Here is a 19,645-nt window from a genome sequence, read left to right on the forward strand (position 1 = left end):
TTTTGTTTTTGAGAGAGAGAGAGAGAGTGCGAGTTGGGGAGTAGTGGGAGAGAGAGAGAGGGCTCCACGCCTAGCACAGAGCCAGAATCCGGGCTTGATCTCCTGATCCTGAGATCTTGAAACTGAGCTGAAATTGAGAGCTGGACTCTTAACTGACTGAGCCATCAGGTGACTCTAAACGTTTTTTTAATGTAGAATGGGCCACATACTTCTAATTAAAACCTTAATTAGAAGGTTTTAATCTTCGTTAGAGTCTAAATTTGATGTGTATTTTTAATAGGTATACTTTTCTTATAATAGAAATTATTTTTGGAAAAATAAGCTACTTTTTTTTTGGTTGTTAGAGCTTAACTCTGATGTTTTAGACCCCTTTTCCCTTTTTTGTATTGCTGGACAGGTGATACTTCTAGTGAATGTTAATATTAACACCCTGAGGATTTTTGTTGCTTGAATATAAAGAAATGCTGACTTCTGTCTTAAAATTTTGGTGTGCTTTCCTGAGGGCCCTCGTGTATATTTCATTTACATCTCCAGTTTTAGTTACCTTCCTCTGAGAAATCCATATTTCTTTATAACTCTGTACCATTCTTAAGTATGTAGTCATGAATTTATCAATCTTCGGCATACTATGAAAATTATCTGATGAAGAAACTTATAAAGTAGAGGTTGTAACTCCTGTGAGTACACTTTCATTTTGGGGAGCCACCTCTAAAGCATTTTTGGCATGGAAAAGAAGAATGACATGAGTAAATAAAAGGGAAAAATAAAATGTTTTTGCCTAGCTTCTACATAAATTTATTTATATACAATTGTAATGTTTAGACTGTTATACAGTCACATTGTACAAAATTTTAAAAATATTAGAGAAACCCTTGCTCCTGTTGCTTTGACCCTCTGCCTAGTTTCTCAACAACTTTCCTGCTGTTGATACAGTTGCTGTTATTACTTATTTGTATTTTCTTCTAGGGTTTTTTTCCTTATATGCAAATAAATATGAATAAAGAAATATTTTCTCTTAATTTTTATGCAGGTAGATGAATATTATACATACTCTTTTGCATCTTAATTTTTCCACTGAACAATTTATTACCAGTATAAAGCTCTCTTTTTTTTTTAATTTTTTTTTTTAATTTTTTTTTTTTTTTTAAAGATTTTATTTACTTATTTGACAGAGAGAGATTACAAGTAGGCAGAGAGGCAGGCAGAGAGAGAGGAGGAAGCAGGCTCCCTGCTGAGCAGAGAGCCTGATGCGGGACTCGATCCCAGGACCCTGAGATCATGACCTGAGCTGAAGGCAGCGGCTTAACCCACTGAGCCACCCAGGCGCCCATAAAGCTCTCTTTTTTTATGTAATCAGTCACCTGTTGATAAACTTTTTTGATCTTCTGCTTTTATAACTAATGCTTATATACATGTCATACATATGTACATCTTTAGGATTATTAATTCCCAGGGTGGAACTGTTGGGTCAAAGTTTGTAGTTAATTTGATAGCTATTTCCCAATTGTTTTCCCCATTGATTGTACCAATTTCTGTTTTGGCACAATGAATGAAAAACTTATTCTCCCTATCCGTTGGTAATCCAGTAGGTGAGAATTGGTATCTCAGAGCAGTTATTTTGCATTTCTCTCATTGTGAGTGAAGCTGAACATCTTACATTTTTAAAGACAAGTTGTATTTTTCTCTTTCTGGTCTATTAATATGTTTTTTCTCTTTGGTTGCTGATCATTTTCTTTTTGATTTGTTGGAGCTTTCATAGGTGCCCCTCATTCACTAGGCTTTTGTGATAGGAGTTGGGCTAGGCCCCCCCCCCCAGTTTAGTCTTTGCTTATGGGGCTTTTTACCATGCAGAAGTTTTTTATTTTTATTTAGGTGAATTTATTAATCTTGTCTTTCATTTTGAACCATTAGTTAGAAAGGCCTTCCTTACTCCAAAGTTAGTAAAGGAATTCTTTCACATTTTCCTCTAGTGTTTTTATGGTTTCTTTTTTTTTTTACAGTTTAATCTTTGATACATTTGGAATGTATCCAGGTAATACAGTGTGAGGTATGGATCCAACTTTATTTTTTCCTAGATGCTAAAATGCTACCATTTATCCCATCACCATTTATTGAACAGTTCATCTTTCTTCACTGATTTGAAATGCCATCTTTGTTAGAGTCTAAATTGGATGTGTATTTAAAATATTCTGACCAAACTGTGTTCCAAAATTGATTTGCAAATTATTTTGGAACGTGGAATGCATTTTCCTATTGAAATGCTAATTATATTTCTAGACTAGTTTAAAAAAAAAAACAACCAGTGTACCTGATGGTACAATATTGATAGTAACTGTTCTTTTTTCTTTCTTTGTTTCTTTTTTTTTTTTTTTTGTAATAACAATTTTTTAATATCTGACATCCCTTTTTCATGCTGGGAAATATGTTACAAGTTTTAGTTTAGGTTTTCTTTTCTTGGTAATCAGGATGAGCAGTTTCTCAATGCAGCTTCTAATTTTCTCAGTCTCATCTGCTGTATATAGTTCTCGGTTGTTAAGGTAAGTAAATACTTAAAAAGCTTAACAGGTTCGTGTATGAGAAGTGGGGTTGGGTTATTACAGGCAGAAGGAGAAGCAAATGATAAAAGATACAAGTATATCAAAGATTGAAAATAATTTGGAATTAGACTATAAAGTTTGAATGGCAGGCCTTCTGAGAGGTGAAACTAATGATATAGGCAAAGTTGTCATTACTTCCCCTCCCCTGTCCTCATCTGCTTTGTGTCCCTTCCTTCTTACCCTACCCCTCTTGGCTTTTCTGTACTAAGGACTTGATCCTGTTGATTATGGGGAGCCGTTGAAGGAGAGGAATAACATGAGATTTCTGTTTTAGAAAGGTCACTCTCTGACAACAGCATCATGGTGAATGGATTGGAAGGATATGAGACCAGACCAGCTGTAAAAAAGAACAGTAGAGCTGGATCATAAGTGCATTTAACATACTTGAAATCAGCTATATAGCCTGGGGGTGGGAGGAGATTCAGAAAAAAAAAATTGTTGAGGTAATTCAGTTGGCTATTTTCCTCATTGAGTGTATGTTCTAGGCAAACCTGTATGAAAATCCTTGTGAATGATTGTAAGGCTTTCCCAGCTATCATTGACAAAGTTGTAAAATATATTATTGAGGGGCCCAGGCAAGAGGTGGTGATGTTACTTACATTCTTTTTTGTTAAAACTAAAAAAAATTTAATTCCAGTATAGTTAACATACATCGTTATATTAGCTTCAGGTGTACAATATGATGATTCAGCAATTCTGTATATTACTCAGTTCTCATCAGGATAAGTGTTACTCTTCATCTCCTTCACCTATTTCACACATCCCCCACCCCACCATCAGTTTGTTCTCTGTAGAGAACATCTTTCTTGATTTGTCTTTTTTTCTTTCTTTGTTTTTTTTTCCCCTTAAATTCCAAATATGAATGAAATAATAGGTATTTGTCTTTCTCTGACTAACTTACTGCATTTAGCATTATAATAACTGGATCCATTCATGTTTTTGCAAGTGGCAAGTTTTCATTTCTTTTAATGGCTGAGTAATATTCCTGTGTGTTTGTGCGTGTGTGTGTAATATATATATATTTTAGGTAATCTCTATACCCAGCATGAGACTTGAACTCATAACCCCAAGATCAAGAGTTGCATGCTTTTCTGACTGAGCCAGCAGGTGCCCCCATATCTTTATCCATTCGTCTATTGGTGGACACTCGGGGAGCTTCCATAATTTGACTGTTGCAAATCATGCTGCAGTAAATATAAGGGTGCATATATCTTTCCAAATTAGTATTTTCTGTATTCCAGTAGTGTGAATAGATATTACTCTATCGTATGGCAGTTCTATTTCTAATTTTTTGTGGAATCTCTATACTGTTTTCCACAGTGGCAGCACCAGTTTGCATTTTCACTAACAGTACACAGGAGTTCCCTTTTTTTCCACATCCTCAGTAACACTTGTTGTTTTTAGTGTTTTTGATTTTAGCCATTCTGACATGTGTGAGGTGAAATGTTGTTGTGGTTTTGATTTGTACTTCCCTGATGATTAGTGATGTTAATCATCTTTTCTTGGGGCGCCTGGGTGGCTCAGTGGGTTAAGCCGCTGCCTTCGGCTCAGGTCATGATCCCAGGGTCCTGGGATCGAGCCCCGCATCGAGCTCTCTGCTCAGCTGGGAGCCTGCTTCCTTCTTTCTCTCTCTGCCTGCTTGTGATCTCTCTCTGTCAAATAAATAAATAAAATCTTTAAAGAAAAAAAAAAAGGAATAATCTTTTCTTGTGTCGGTTGGCCATCTGTATGTCTTCTTTGGAGGAATGTTCATGTCTTCTGCCCATTTTTAATTGGATTGTTTGTTACTACATTCTTGAAGAAATTTCAGAATAAATTGAGGCTTATTGATAGATACTGCCTGACAGAAAAATGAGAAGAACTTACAAAATCTGACAGGGTAATGTGTTCAAAATTGGAATTTTAAAGGATTTTTCAAGGACAGTTTTGGTTATGCTTATTTTTTGCTTTAGAATCTAAACCCTACAAGATGAAACTGCTTAATTGCAGTAAGTTTAAGAGACAGATTGGTGATGAAGGAAAGGTTGAGGATAGCAGTAATAGGAGGGTAACAATGAGGGAATGGACATCAGAGATATTAAGTATTAGTTATTAATATTAATATCAACAGTATTAATATTAATTACTATTTTATTATTTTATAATATTAACATTAGTATTAGGTATTAAATATAAGTATTAAGTACATTAAGGTAAAATTTTACAGGTATATTTTAGAAAATATACCTATTTTATTATGGGAAACTTTGAGCATACATAAAAGTAGAGAGAATCCCCAGGTACCTGGCTTTAGCAGTGATCAGTCGTGGCTAATCTTATTACATCTGAACCCTTCCCTATGCCATTCTGATTATTTTGAATTTTGTGAGTATCACTAGCACATGGATGTTTTTAAAAATGCACAATATATTATCACACACACAAAAAATTGACAAGGATTTCTTAAAGCCATCAACTCTTCAGTCCTTGTTCAGATTTCCCTGATTGTCTCCCTAAATGTTTTCTTTTTATATTTGAATGAATCAGTATCCAAATAAGGTCCATAAGCTGGATCCATAAGGTGCATACATTGTAATTGTTTATACGTTTCTTAGGTCTCTTTGTACCACTCCCCCCCATTCCATTGTCACTTTACTTATGGAAAAATCTAGGACATTTGCCCTGTATTGTTTCCCACAGTACAATTCATTGATTGCCTCTCAATTGGGGTGTGTGTGTTTATGTGTGCGAACATGTTACTTTGCTCCATATTTTCTGTACATTAGTAGTTAGATGTATTCAGAAGCTTGATCATACTCAGTTTATCATGGGGGCAGTTATACAAATACCTCATAGTGTTGTATACTTTCTTCATGAGGCATATATTTGCTTTTTTTTTTTTTTGTGATATTGACAGCTCTTGACGGGTATCTGGACCATTATTTAGTGGTTGAGTAAATTGTGGTATTCTGTCATTAGGTATGAGCAGGATTATTTCTATAAAGAGAACCAATTCCTTATCAACTGTTCCATTACTGTAAAGTGCAGTTTGTGAAGGAAGGACAGGATATTTTACTCTTTTTTCTTAAAATTGAGGTAAAATTCGTATAGTATAACATTTTAACGAATTTAAGATACACAGTTCAGTGACATTTTCTACTTTTCACATGTTATACAGTTACCACATCTGTTAATTTCCAAAACATTTTTATTATGTAACTTAAAGTATGGTTTCATAAACAGATTCTGTACATTCTGCCTTCTAGTCTTTCTCCCCCAGCCCTTGGCAAGCAGCAGTCTGCTTTTTGTCTTTATGGATTTTCTTTTTCTGTATATTTTACATAACTATAATAAGACAGTGTATGACCTTTTGAGTCTTGTTTCTTTCTTGGCATAATATTTTTCAGGTGCATCAGTATTGCAGCCTGTATTAGTACTTCAGTGCTCTTTGTGGCTGAATAATAACTCCTCTGTGTGTGTGTGTGTGTGTGTGTGTGTGTTTGTGTGTGTGTGTGAGAGAGAGAGAGAGAGAGAGAGAGAGATTGAGATTGCTCATGTTCATCCTTCCAGTTTTTGGACATTTGTGTTTTCTACCTTTCGAATGTTGTGAGTAGTGCCCTCTATAAACATGGTTGTACAAGTATGTGTTTTATCTCTTTTCAGCTTTGTGGGGATATACTAGGAGTGGCATTGATGGGTCAAATAATGATTCTGTGTTTAACTTTTTGAGTAACCACCAAACTTTTTCATAGTGGCTGTACCATTTTTACATTCCCACAAGCAACGTATGAAAGATCCAGTTCCTTTTCATTTTCACCAACACTTCTTCTCAAGTTGACTTCTCTCTTCAGTCTCCTTTTTTTTCTTTTTTAAAGAGAGAGAGTGCACATGTGGGTGAGGGGCAGAGGGAGCCCAGTGGGAAGCCCAGCGGTAAGCCCAGCGCTGGGCTTGATGTTACAACCTGAGCCAAAATCAAGAGTTTGGACACTTAACCGGCTGAGCCACCCAGGCACCCACCCCATTTTTCTCTTCTTTCTTTTTCTTTCTTTTTTACTTTCTTTCTTTTAAACAAAGTACTGCAGAGACTGCATAACTGTGTACAATGTAATCATCGATACTGGGCAATAGCAAAAATTCCTGCTAGTGGAATTGCTGGGTCAGAGACTGTGAACATCTGTAATTTCAGTGGGTTTTGCCAAATCCTCCTCTGTTGAGATTGTAGTAATTTACACTCTGTTCACAGTAAATAAGAAGAACCTGTTCTTATCATACTTACCTCAGCACTTACACAGCCATCTAAGTGGTTTTTAATTTTGTATCATTCATCAGACTCGTAAGTCATAATTGGCTTACCCAACACCAAATATACTTAATGAAGGGAAACTGTACACAATTTCAGTAATACAGAGACCTCCAAACTCTGATGCAAGTCTTAATGTCTTCATTGTTTTGGTTATAAAATTGACAAGAAGCTAATGGGAATGCAGGTCATATTAGCATGGGGAAGCCACCAGATTTGGTTATCCTCAGCTTAAAAATGCCAACTAGTCATGTAGCCTCTGTATTTTTAAGTGGCTGGCTATTCTGTTTTAATGTAGCTGCGGACCATAAATTATGTAAGTCATACAGTGTAGACTCCTGACAACCAAGTACAATAGGCTAAAACAAAGAGCACGCTCAGATATGTCCTAATAACTTGTCACATCCTACAGTACTGTCATCTATCTTCAGAGTTGGTGTTGCAAGAAGTTAAACTACTGTATTTTCCTCCAGAGCCGGAAGGAAGGATTCTGAGTCCAGTTTTTAACCCTTTCCATCCATCTTTATCAAGGATATATATATATTTTAAAGATTTTATTTATTTATTTGTCAGAGAGAGAGCGAGCACATGCAGACGGAGTGGCAGGAAGAGACAGAGAGAGAAGCAGGCTCCCCGCTGAGCAAGGAGCCTGATGTGGGACTTGATCCCAGGACGCTGGGATCAGGACCTGAGCTGAAGGCAGCTGCTTAACCAACTGAGCCACCCAGGCACCCCATATCAAGGATATTTTTATATTTGCCAGTGTGGTAGATAAAAATTATGTCAGTGTTGCTTTAACTTGTATTTGTTATTGTGAGAGTTTATCAACTTTTCGTATGCTTAAAAGATAATTTGTATTTCCTTTATGTGAAGTATTCCTTCATATTCTTACCTCAGTTTTCTCTTGGTAAATTCCTCAGGGTACATTTTTGGATTGCTGTGTATGAATTGCTGGAGTTTTTCCTACCAGATTTTTTTTTAAACCATTTTCCCCCCTTAATGTTCTTTTGCATTTAATTGCCATGTTTCTATGCCTCTTCTGTTTGTAAGAATTTCTCAGTCTTGTTTTTTATTGCCTTAGCACTCTTGAGGAATACTGGTTGGGTACATGTTCAGTGCCCCCCAATCTGGGTTCGCCTGGTATTTTCTCATAATTAGCTTGGGTTGATGGATTTGGCAAAAAGTACCATAGAGGTTAAGTCTGCTGCTCATGTTGTCATATCTGGGAATACAAAAAATCCACAAGACATCACTGATGATATTATCAGGCTGTTTAATTTTTAAAAATCCCTTTGGCATTTGGATGATACTTTTCTTAAATTTGTAGATTTGCTTATGGAAAATTGACATTCTTTAAACAAATATTTATTGTTTTGCCTCCTATGTGCAGTGTTCTAGGTAGCCATGAACAAAACAGACCAATAGGGTTTACTTACGTTTTGGAAGGGGCAAGTTGGATAATAAATGAAATAAGTAAATAAATTGTACAGTTTAAATAAAATACAGTTTACCATGTATTATGGAGAGAAGTAAAGAAGAGGATGCAGAGCGAAATCTGAAATGTGCGTTTGAAAATTTAAGTAAAGTGATTGGGGAAGACTCCACTGAAGAAATGACATTTGGGGGCACCTGGTTGGCTCAGTGGGTTAAGCGTCTGCCTTTGGCTCAGGTCATGATCTCGGGGTCCTGGGATCGAGTCCCGCATCAGGCTGTCTGCTTGGCAGGGAGCCTGCTTCCTCCTCTCTTTCTCTCTCTCTCTCTGCTTGCTTCTCTGTCTACTTGTGATCTCTCTTTGTCAAATAAATAAATAAAAATAAAATCTTAAAAAAAAAGACATTTGAAAAGAGACCTGAGATTAATGAATTGGAGGATGGGGTGGACATAGGTCTTGTAGGGTTTGCAAAGTCACTGTAATAACTTGGTGTTACATAGGATAAGTTCCTAAACCATTGGGGGTGATTTGAGCTGAGGGATGACTTGATTAAAACAGGTGTTTTTTTTTTTAACATGGTCACTGTGGCTGTTGTGTTGAAAATCAACTTCATAGTCAAGGAGAGTAAGAACTCTCAAGTCGGGGAGGGTAAGAGCCCCTTTGTTATTCTTCAGGTAGAACTTGAGTAGTCTTGGAACATCATTCTTACATACAAATTTTAGAATTGTCATTTCTTTATTACAGTTTTCTCCAAGTATGTGAATTTGTTTAATATTGTATACTCTGCTGGGTTATGAGAGTTTAATAAGGTATGTGAAGCGTGTAGAGTAAGGCCTGTTGCATAGTAAGTTCTATATTAGAGTAAAATGAAAAGAAAAACATAAAAATAGTTGTATTCTTTTTTTTTTTTTTAAGATTTTATTTATTTGACAGAGAGCGAGAGAGGAAACACAACAGGGGGAGTGGGAGAAGGAGAAGCAGGCTTCTCACTGAGTGGGGAGACCCATGTGGGTCTCAATCCCAAGACCCTGAGATCATGACCTGAGCCGAAGGCAGATGTTTAACGACTGAGCCACCCAGGTGCCCCAACCAAGCCCTGTTCTTGGTAAAGTAATCAGTGATCTCCATGTGGGTGAATCAGTTTTCAAGTCCCATGTTAGTTCATCTTTAGCAACATTTGACAATTTTGATCATTCTTTCTTGAATACTTCATTTTCTTGCTGGGTAGCACTCTTCTTTTCTTCGACCTTATTGATTGCTCCTTGTATTTTTCCACATTCTGCTCTTGCAGACATTGACCTCTAAATATTAGAGTGCTTCAGGGTATAGGCCTTCTGCACTTACTTCTGGAATGAACTTACTGAGTATTATGGCTTAATAACATCTGTGGTGTATACATTGATAGCACCCAAAATATCTAATCTTTTCTTTTCTCTTGAACTCTGGATTCATAAATATCTAGTTTCTTGCCACATCATCTGCTTGTGTGATAGGTACATGAACTTAACATGGACATTTGGTATAGACTTGTGGAATCACTATGTTGTACACCTAAAACTATGCATACATTATGTGTCAACTATATTTCAATTTAAAAAAGACACTATAGAAGCAAAAAAACCAACATGGATATCTGAACTCCACTTTCTCATTCCATTTGGTTACCCTGCCCATTACCCTGCCCATTTAAAGGCAGATTTACCTCTCCAAATTGTTTACAGAACTAAGTGAACCTACCCCTGCCGACCCTTCCATAATTAATTTTTTAAAAAATATTTATTTATTTATTTGAGAGAGAGTGTGTGGGGGTGGCGGTCACAGGGTGAGGGAGAGAGAATCTGAAGCAGCGTCCATGCTAAGTGTGAGCCTAACACGGGCCTCAGTCTCATGACCTTGAGATCATGACCCAATCCAAAATGAAGAGTTGGATGCCCAACTTACTGTGCCACCCAGGCTCCCCTCCATAATTAATCTTACAACATTTGTTCCCTTTTTGTACCTTATACAACTTTGCCCTCCTCTTGGCTATGACTTAAAGATCTTAAATCAACAACTTGATTTAACTTCTCAGAAAACTAGATTAAAAAAAGCACAAAGCAAACTGAAGGAAGGAATTAAAAGAAGGGAGATGCATAGAAAATCAATAGAAAAAAAAATCCGTGAAATTAAGGGTTGGCTTTTTGAAAAAAAAGGGAACAAAATTGACTGTTAGCTGATTTTTTTAATGGCATGGGTGTCATTTATTTTATTATTTAAGTATAGTTGACATACAATGTTACATTAGTTTCAGTGTGTACAACATAGTGATTCAGCTTCTCTGTAAGTTATGCTGTACTCATTGTTGAGTGTTAGCTACTGTCACCTAACTGACCATATTTCCATAACTGGAAGCCTGCATCTCCTACTCCCTTTTACCCATTTTGCCCATTCCCCCACTCTCTTTCCCTCTGGCAGTCGTTAGTTCTCCATGTTTATAGATATGATTCTGCTTTTTTTTCCTTTATTCATGTTTTATTTATTTATTTTTTATATTCCACACTGTTAGCAAAACTAAGAAAAAAAAAGTATAGAAATGATTAAAATTAGAAATGGAAAGGGGGCACATTACAGCTGATGCCACAGAAATAAAAAGGATTATTAGAGAATTTAATAATTTGATAACAGTTGAATAACCTAGAAGAATGGATAAAGTCCTAGAAACACACAGCCTACCCGGATTGAGTCATGAGGAAATAAAAATCTGAACAGACCCAACAACTAGTAAGGAGATTGAGTCAGTATTTAAAAACCCGGTAGGGGCGCCTGGGTGGCTCAAGTGGGTTAAAGCCTCTGCCTTTGGCTTAGGTCATGGTCCCGGGGTCCTGGGATCGAGCCCCGCATCGGGTTCTCTGCTCAGCGGGGAGCCTGCTTCCTCCTCCCTCTCTCTCTGCCTGCCTCTCTGCCTACTTGTGATCTCTATCTGTCAAATAAAATAAATAAAATCTTTAAAAAAAAAAAAAAAAACCCAGTAAAGAAAAGTCCAGAACCAGATGGCTTCCCCAGAGAACTGATTCTCTGGAAACTCTTCCAAAAAAATTGAAGAGGGGTCATTGAAGCTCATTTTATGAGGTCAAGCTTATTCTGAGAACAAAAACCAGACAAAGGCTTTATAAGAACAGAAAACTATAGACCAGTATCCCTGATAAATATGGATATAAAAGTCCTTAACAAAATGCTAGCAAACTGAATTCAGCAGCATCTTAAAAGGGTCGTATTTGATTGATTTATTGCTGGAATGTAATAGTTCAGCATATGAAACTCAATCAATGTGTAATACACCATATTATCAGAATGAAGGACAAAACCCACATGATCATTTAATTTCCATTGATGCAGCAACACCCGTTCATGATAAATGAACCTATCAAACTTGGATGGATGGAAACTACCTTAACATACATACAGAGGCCATATATGAAAACCCATAGCTAATATCATTCTCAGTAGTTAATGACAAAACTTTCCCTCTAAGACAGGGAATATGGCAAGAATGCCTGCTTTCTTCATGGCTGTTCAACATGTTATTGGAGTCTTAGAGTATTTAGGGAAGAAAAGGACATTGAAAACACCTAGTCTGAAAAGGAAGAGGTGAAATTATCTTTGTTTGCAGATGATATGGTCATATTTGTCGCAAACCTTAAAGATTCCACAGAAAAACTCTTAGCACTAAAAAACTCAGCAGAGTTGCAGAACACAAAATCAATATGTAAAATTAGTTGTTAGGACAGGTTCTTCAACAAATAGTGTTGGGAAAAAGGGATATCCACATGCCAAAGAATGAACTTGAACGCTGATCTTAACACCATATACAAATACTAACTCATTGTAGATCAAAGATTTAGGTACATAAGACTCAAAATTATGAAATTTCTAGACGAAAACATATGGAGAAAGCTTCACGACTTTGGGCTTGGAAATGAATTCTTGGGTATGATACCAAATACATAGGCCAGAAAAGAAAAAAAGATAAAAATAGAAAAAGAAAAAATAGACAAGTGGGACCACACAAGCTTACAGACTTTTGTGCATCACAGAACCCAGTCAGTAGATTGAAAAGGCAATGGAATGGGAGATAATATATAAAGAACTCTTAGTACTCAACAACAGAAATATCAAATAACCGATTTAAAAATGGGCAAAGAGCATGGATAAACATTGCTCCAAAGATGATATGCAGATGACCAACAGGCACATGAAAAGATGTTCAACATCACTAATCAACACAGAAATGCAAATTAAAACCACAGTGACATCAGTGCACACCCATTTAGAAGAGCTACTATCAGCCCCCCTCCAAACAAAAACCACCCCAGAAGATAAGAATTTCCAAATACATTTTTATTTCCTTCTGCTTTCTTGGGAGTTGTATTTGACTGTCTTCTAAAATTTTAAGATGGAAATTTGATTTAGGTCATTAATTTTCAGGCTTTCCAGTGTATACTTTTCAAATTGTGTGTTTCTGGAGAGAAATTTAACTTACCCTCTAACTTAGATAAAGTTCCCATTAAAATTAAACTTCCTTTTAAAAAAGATTTTATTTATTTATTTGCCAGAGAGAGATCACAAGTAGGTAGAGAGGCAGGAGGGGGCGTCTGGGGGTAGTAGGCTCCCTGCTGAGCAGAGATCCTGATGCAGGACTTGATCCCAGGATCCTGAGATCATGACCTGAGCTCAAGGCAGAGGTTTAACCCACTGAGCCACTAGGATTCCCTAAACTTCTTTTTTAAGTACTATTTTGACCCTTTCATAATTAAGAGGTTTGTTTAATTTCCAAATACATGAGGATTTCTCTTTTTATTATCAGTTTTGAATTTAATCTTGGCAGAATACATGGTCTTTGATTTCAGTCTTAGGGGATTTTAAATGAAACTTGGTTTATGGCTTGATATGGTCAGTTTTTAAAGGAATTGTATATGTGGTTTATAATGTGTAATCTTGGATTATTGCAGTGTTTTATATATATCCATAAGGTTTTATTTGATATTTGCACTGTTATGATCATCTATAACCTTGTAGTTATGTTGAATGCTTATTTTGTCATTTACTGAAGATATGTTAATATTTCACATTGTCATTATGTAATCTCAGTTTTTGCCTTATATATTTTGATGATGTTATTAGGTGCATGCACATTTAGAATTACTGTATTTTTTCTTTATGAATTGGATTTCTTTTTTTTTTTTAATTAACATATAATGTATTATTTGCCCCAGAGGTACAGGTCTGTGAATCGTCAGGCTTACACACTTCACAGAACTCACCGTAACATATACCCTCCCCAAAGTCCATAACCCAACCAACCTCTCCATACTCCTCTCCGCCTGGCAACCCTAAATTCAATTTCTTTCTTTTTTCTTTTTTTGAAAAATTTATTTATTTATTTGACGGAGATCACAAGTAGGTAGAGAGGCAGGCAGAGAGAAAGAAGGGAAGCAGGCTCCTTGCTGAGCAGAGAGCCCGATGTGGGGCTCAGTCCCAGGACTCTGGGATCATTAGCTGAGCCGAAGGCAGAGGCTTTAACCCACTGAGCCACCTAGGTGCCCCATGAATTCGATTTCTTATCCTTGTAGAATACCACTCAAAGTGTGTTTCAGCTGATACTGACATAACGGTGTTAGGTTTCTACTAGCTTTTGTTTTCAAATGGTGTATATTCTTTTAGTTTTACGTTTTGTGAATTCTCTTGTTAGCTGGTAAATAGTTGCTCTTTACCAGTCCAATGTTTTTGTCTGTGTATTACATTTAATGTATGTGTATAGGTATGTGCCTGTCTTCATTTCTCTATGTCTGTGTATATTTGGATTTGGATTTAAATCTTACTAAATGTTTTCTATTTGTCCTTTTACTTTTTTAAAAAGATTTATTTTTTTGAGAGAGAGATCTTGAGTTGGGGGCAGAGGCAGCAGAAGCAGACTCCCCACTGAGCAGGGAGCTGATATGGGGCTTAATTCCAGGACCCTGAGATCATGACCTGAGCTGAAGGCAGACGCTTAATGGACTGAGCCACCCCGGCTCCAGTCTTTTTACTTTTATGTTATTTTTCTCTTCATTCTTACCTTCTTTTGGATTACTTTTTAAATAATACACTTCATTTTTTAGAGCAGTTTTAGGTTCCCAGCAGTATTGAGCAGAAGTTAGTTTTCTGTATACCCTTTGTTCCTGCACATGCATAGTCTCTTCATTATCAACATCTTTACCAGATAGGAACATTTATTATTGATGAACCTTATATCATCTAAAGTCTGTTATTTGCTTTAGGGTTCTCTCTTGGTGTTGTACATTTTGTATGTTTGGACAAATTTATAGTGACTTATAATATCACAGAGTATTGGGGCGCCTGGGTGGCTCAGTGGCTTAAAGTCTCTGCCTTCGGCTCAGGTCATGATCCCAGGGTCCTGGGATCGAGCCCCGCATCGGGCTCTCTGCTCAACAGGAAGCCTGCTTCCTCCTCTCTCTCTGCCTGCCTCTCTGCCTACTTGTGATCTCTGTCTGTCAAATAAATAAATAAAATCTTAAAAAAAAAATCACAGTGTTGTAATTATTTTATCAAACAGTTTAGGGCATCATTTTCACTGCCCTAAAAAAATCCTCTGTGCTCTGCCTATTCATCCCTCCCTCTCTTCTAATCCCTGGCAACCACTGGTTTTTTTTTTTTTTCCCCGTAGTCTTGCATTTTCTGGAATATCCTATATATAGCTGTAATCATACAGTATGTAGCCTTTCAGATTAATTTCTTTCACTTAAGTTTCTTCTGTGTCTTTTTATAGGTTGACAGCTCATTTATTGTTTGTGCTGATTTCTGGTTTCTCTGGATGTACTGTACCACACTTTATTTATGTATTCACCTATAGGAGGACATCTTGGTTGCTTTTGAGTTTTGGCAGTCATGAATAAAGCTGCTATAAACATCCATGTGCAGGTTTTTGTCTGGATATAAGTTTTTATTTCCTTTGGGTAGAGAAACAATAAGGAATATACCCTTGATCATATGGTAAGAGTATGTTTAGTTTTTTTTTTTTTTTAAATTTTATATTTATTTATTTGACAGAGAGAGAGAGATCACAAGCAGGCAGAGAGGCAGGCAGAGAGAAAGGAGGAAGCAGGCTCCCTGCTGAGCAGAGAGCTTGATGTGGGCCTCGATCCCAGGACCCTGAGATCATGACCTGAGCCGAAGGCAGCGGCTTAACCCACTGAGCCACCCAGGTGCCCGAGTATGTTTAGTTTTTTAAAGAAACCGCCAAAATGTTTTCATAGTGACTACATATTTGCACTCCCATTAGCAGTGAATGAGAGTTCCTGTTCCTTCACATCCTTCCCAGCATTTGTTGTCAGTGGTCTGGAGTTTGGTCATTTTAATAGATGTGTAGAGGTTTCTCTTAGATAACTTTTTTTTATCATTCTGTTCTAATCCCTCTATTAATACATGCTTTTACTTTCTTTATGAACCCTGAGAAACTCTTAGGGAACTGAATTCATTTTTCCAACTCCTGACAGACATCTTATTGGTATCATGTACTTTAATTCTCTGTTTCTTTAGAAATTGTAATGGTTTTGTCATACTTCCTGCGTAAGGGCTGATTTTTAAAAAACGATTAAATTTATGTAAAAGGTGTTATTTTTTATTTGAATATTTGATAGAATTTATCAGTGAAACCTTCTGGTGTTAGAGTGAAAACTTTCTGGGAATTTGCTTGATAAATTTTATTTTTGAAAAGTAGGTGTAGAGATGCTCCTATGTTGTTCTGGTGTCAGGAAGTAGACTACTTCATGTAACTTGTTGAATTTGTCGGAATAATGTTGTTTGTAGTATTATCATCCTGTTAATGTTTGTTGGATCAGTAGTGTCGGTAGTGATAACCTCATTTTTATTGTTGATACTGGTGATTTGTATTCTCAGTTTTTTGTTTTTTCCTTGACCAGTATTTATAGAACTTGTTAGTTTTGCTTACTCTTTTAAGAAAACAACATTTGGCTTCATTCATTTTTAAAGTTGCCTCCCTGTTTTCTCTTTTATAGATTTCTCCTCTTATCTTTACTGTTTTCTTTTACTTTGTGTATATTTTGCTCTTCTTTTTTAACTTGTTATGGTAGTATCTTAGGTCTTTGAATTTAGATCTTCTTTTATAATACAAGAATATAAAGTATAAATTGCCCTGCTAGCACTGCTTTTGCAGCATGTCACAAAATTTGGTATGTTGTATACTTACTGCCGTTCAGCTCAAAATGTTTTCCGGTTTCCCTTGTGATTTTGTTTTTGACTCTTAAATTATTTAGAAGTATATTATTTGCATTTATTGTTTTTTTCTAGGTATCTATTATTGGTTGCTAATTCAATTTCATTGTGGTCACTGATTATACTCTATAGAGGATTTAGTCCATTAGAATTCACTGAGACTTATTTTAGGGCTTAGCATACGGTTTGTGTTGACTGTACCATATGCCTTTGAAAAAGAACGTCTTGGGCGCCTGGGTGGCTCAGTGGGTTAAGCCGCTGCCTTCGGCTCAGGTCATGATCTCAGGGTCATGGGATCGAGTCCCACATTGGGCTCTCTGCTCAGCAGGGAGCCTGCTTCCCTCTCTCTCTCTGCCTGCCTCTTGTGATTTCTCTCTGTCAAATAAATACATAAAAAAAAAAAATCTTAAATAAAAAAAAAAAGAAAGAAAAAGAACGTCTTTTCTGTTGTTGAATATAGATAGTATTCTATAAATTTGAGATCGGGGCTCCTGGGTGGCTCAGTTGGTTAAGTGACAGTCTTCAGCTCAGGTCATGATCTCAGGATCCTGGGATTCAGTCCTGCATTGGGCTCCATGCTCAGTGGGAGCCTGGTTCTCACTGCTCGGCTCCCCCTCCTTGTGCTCTTTCTCTCAACAAATAAATAAATAAAATCTTTAAAAAAAAATGTCAGATCAAGGTAGCTGATACTCTTGAGCTCTTTTATAGGTCTTTTTTTTTTTTTAAAGATCTTTTTATTTACTTATTTGACAGAGAGAGAGATCACAAGTAGGCAGAGAGGCAGGCAGAGAGAGAGTGGGGGAAGCAGCCTCCCTGCTGAACAGAGAGCCCGATGCGATGCGGGGCTCCATCTCAGGACCCTGAGACCATGACCTGAGCCAAGGGCAGAGGCTTTAACCCACTGGGCCACCCAGGTGCCCTCCCCCCACTTTAAAGATTTTATTTATTTACTTGATGGAGAGAGAGAGAGACATCGAGAGCAGAAACTCAACTATGGGGAGTGGGAAAGGGAAAAGCAGGCTTCCTGCCAAGCAGGGAGCCTGATGTGGGCCTTTGTCCCAGGACCCTGGGATCATTACCTACACCAAAGGCAGATGCTTAATGACTGAGCCACCCAGGTGCCCCCATATGTTTTGTTTAGATTGTTTATTTTAGAGGGAGGGGTGAGGGTCAAAGGGGAAGGGAGGATTTCATGCAGACTCCCCAGTGAGCACAGAGTCCAACTCCGGGCTCGATTCCACGGCTCTGAGATCAAGATGTGAGCCAAAATCAAGAGTCAGACGCTTAACTGATTGGGCCACCCAGGCATTCCAACCTCTTTTATGTCTTTACTGATATTTGGGAGGGATCTAATTCATCTGTTAGTTCCTGGTATGGTGTGTTAAATATCTGTTATGGTGTGTTTCTTAATAATGTCAGGTGTTGCTTTATGTATTTTAAGGTGTCATTATTAGGTGTAGGCACTCTTATGGTTGGATCTTCTGATGAATTATTCCTTTATCAGTAGGAAATGTCCCTTTTTAGCTGTGTAGTTTTTGTTTTATAGTGTTATATGACATCAAAATGATCATTTCAGCCTTCAAATTCTTACTGTTAGCATCATATATAATTTCCCCACCCATTTGCTTTAAACTTACCACACTTTATTAAAAGTGTGTCTCTTACAAGCAGGAAATGGTAGTATGGCCTTTTTTTTTTAAATGGACTCTGTCCCTCTCAGTCTCTGCCTTGACTGTTGTGTATAAATGACTAACATTTAATATAAATTGAAATTTGGATTGAGATCCCTTTTAGGATTTTTGTTCTTTAAAAAACATACTTAAAACAACTTTGACTAACATTTAATATAAATTGAAATTTGGATTGGGATCCTTTTAGGATTTTTGGTCTTTAAAAAAATACTTAAAACAACTTTATTCAGATGTGATTGACATTCAGTATACTGTATGTATTTAAAGTGAACAACTTGTTAAATTCTGACTTATGTATGTACCCATGAAATCATCAACATGATTAAGGCAGTGAACATATCCATCACTCTGAAAACTTTTTTCTTACTCTTTTGTACTGTATCTACACCAGCCCTCCTCTCCCCAGCTTTGTCCCAGGTAACCATTCATCTGCTTTCCATTACTATAGATTAATTTGTATTTTTCTAGTGTTTTATTTAAGTGGAGTATATATGTGTATGTATGCATGTGTATTTAGACACTCAAATGTATATATAGTATACACAGACAATATTTTTGTCTTGCTAATTTCCATGAGTGTAAATATTTTGAGATTTTTTTTGTTGTTACACACGTTAGTAGTTTATTCCTTTTTTTGTTCAGTTTTTCCTTTGTATGGATATAGCGGTTTACTGTTTATATTTTTTAGGTGTTGCAAATTAAGCTACTGTTAACATTTAAGTACATATTTTCTATAATCATTATCTTTTTTGGTCTTGGATAAATACTTAGGTGTGAAATAAATGGCTCGTTTATAATGATAAGTGCATGTTTAATTCTTTAAGGAGCTGACAAAATGGTTTTTAAAGTGGTTATAACATTTTGCATTCCCATCAGCAGCATATGAGAGTTCCAGTTGCTCTACATCCTCAACACTTGGTATGGTCACTCTTTCTAGTTTTTGCCATTCTAATAGGTGCGGAGTGGTATCTGTCTGCTTTTAATTTTCATTTCGTTAATGAATAGTAAGTTTGAGCTCTTCTTCACGTGGTTATTTGCCATTCTTTTATTTTCGTTGGTGATGTCTGTGTTCAGAAATCTTTTGCCTGTTTAAAAAAATTGAGTTTTTTTATTGTTAATTTTTTATATAACAGCTTTATTTATATATCATACAGTTTATCTATTTAAAGTATACAATTTAATGTTTTCAAAAATACTCAAAGGCTTGTGCAGCCATCATCACAGTCAGTTTTAGAACATTTTCATGAAGCTAAAACGACATATTGTTACCATTATTAGCATTCACTCCTATTTCCCCTAAACATTTCTACCTTGGCAACTATTAACCTATTCTATGTCCATTTGCCCTATTCTGGACATTTGTATAACTAAGATC

At 36.5% G+C, this 19,645-nt stretch overlaps 1 protein-coding gene across 8 annotated transcripts in view; it reads left to right on the forward strand.

Annotated features, from left to right (window-relative positions):
- The window catches only part of MLLT10 (MLLT10 histone lysine methyltransferase DOT1L cofactor), a 242,504-nt gene that overhangs the window by 61,050 nt on the left and 161,809 nt on the right, over nucleotides 1–19,645 (forward strand). The gene's annotated exons all lie outside the window — the stretch shown is intronic.

The sequence above is a fragment of the Neovison vison genome, chromosome 12 (genome assembly GCF_020171115.1).
Source record: "Neovison vison isolate M4711 chromosome 12, ASM_NN_V1, whole genome shotgun sequence".
Taxonomy (NCBI): Eukaryota; Metazoa; Chordata; class Mammalia; order Carnivora; family Mustelidae; genus Neogale; species Neogale vison.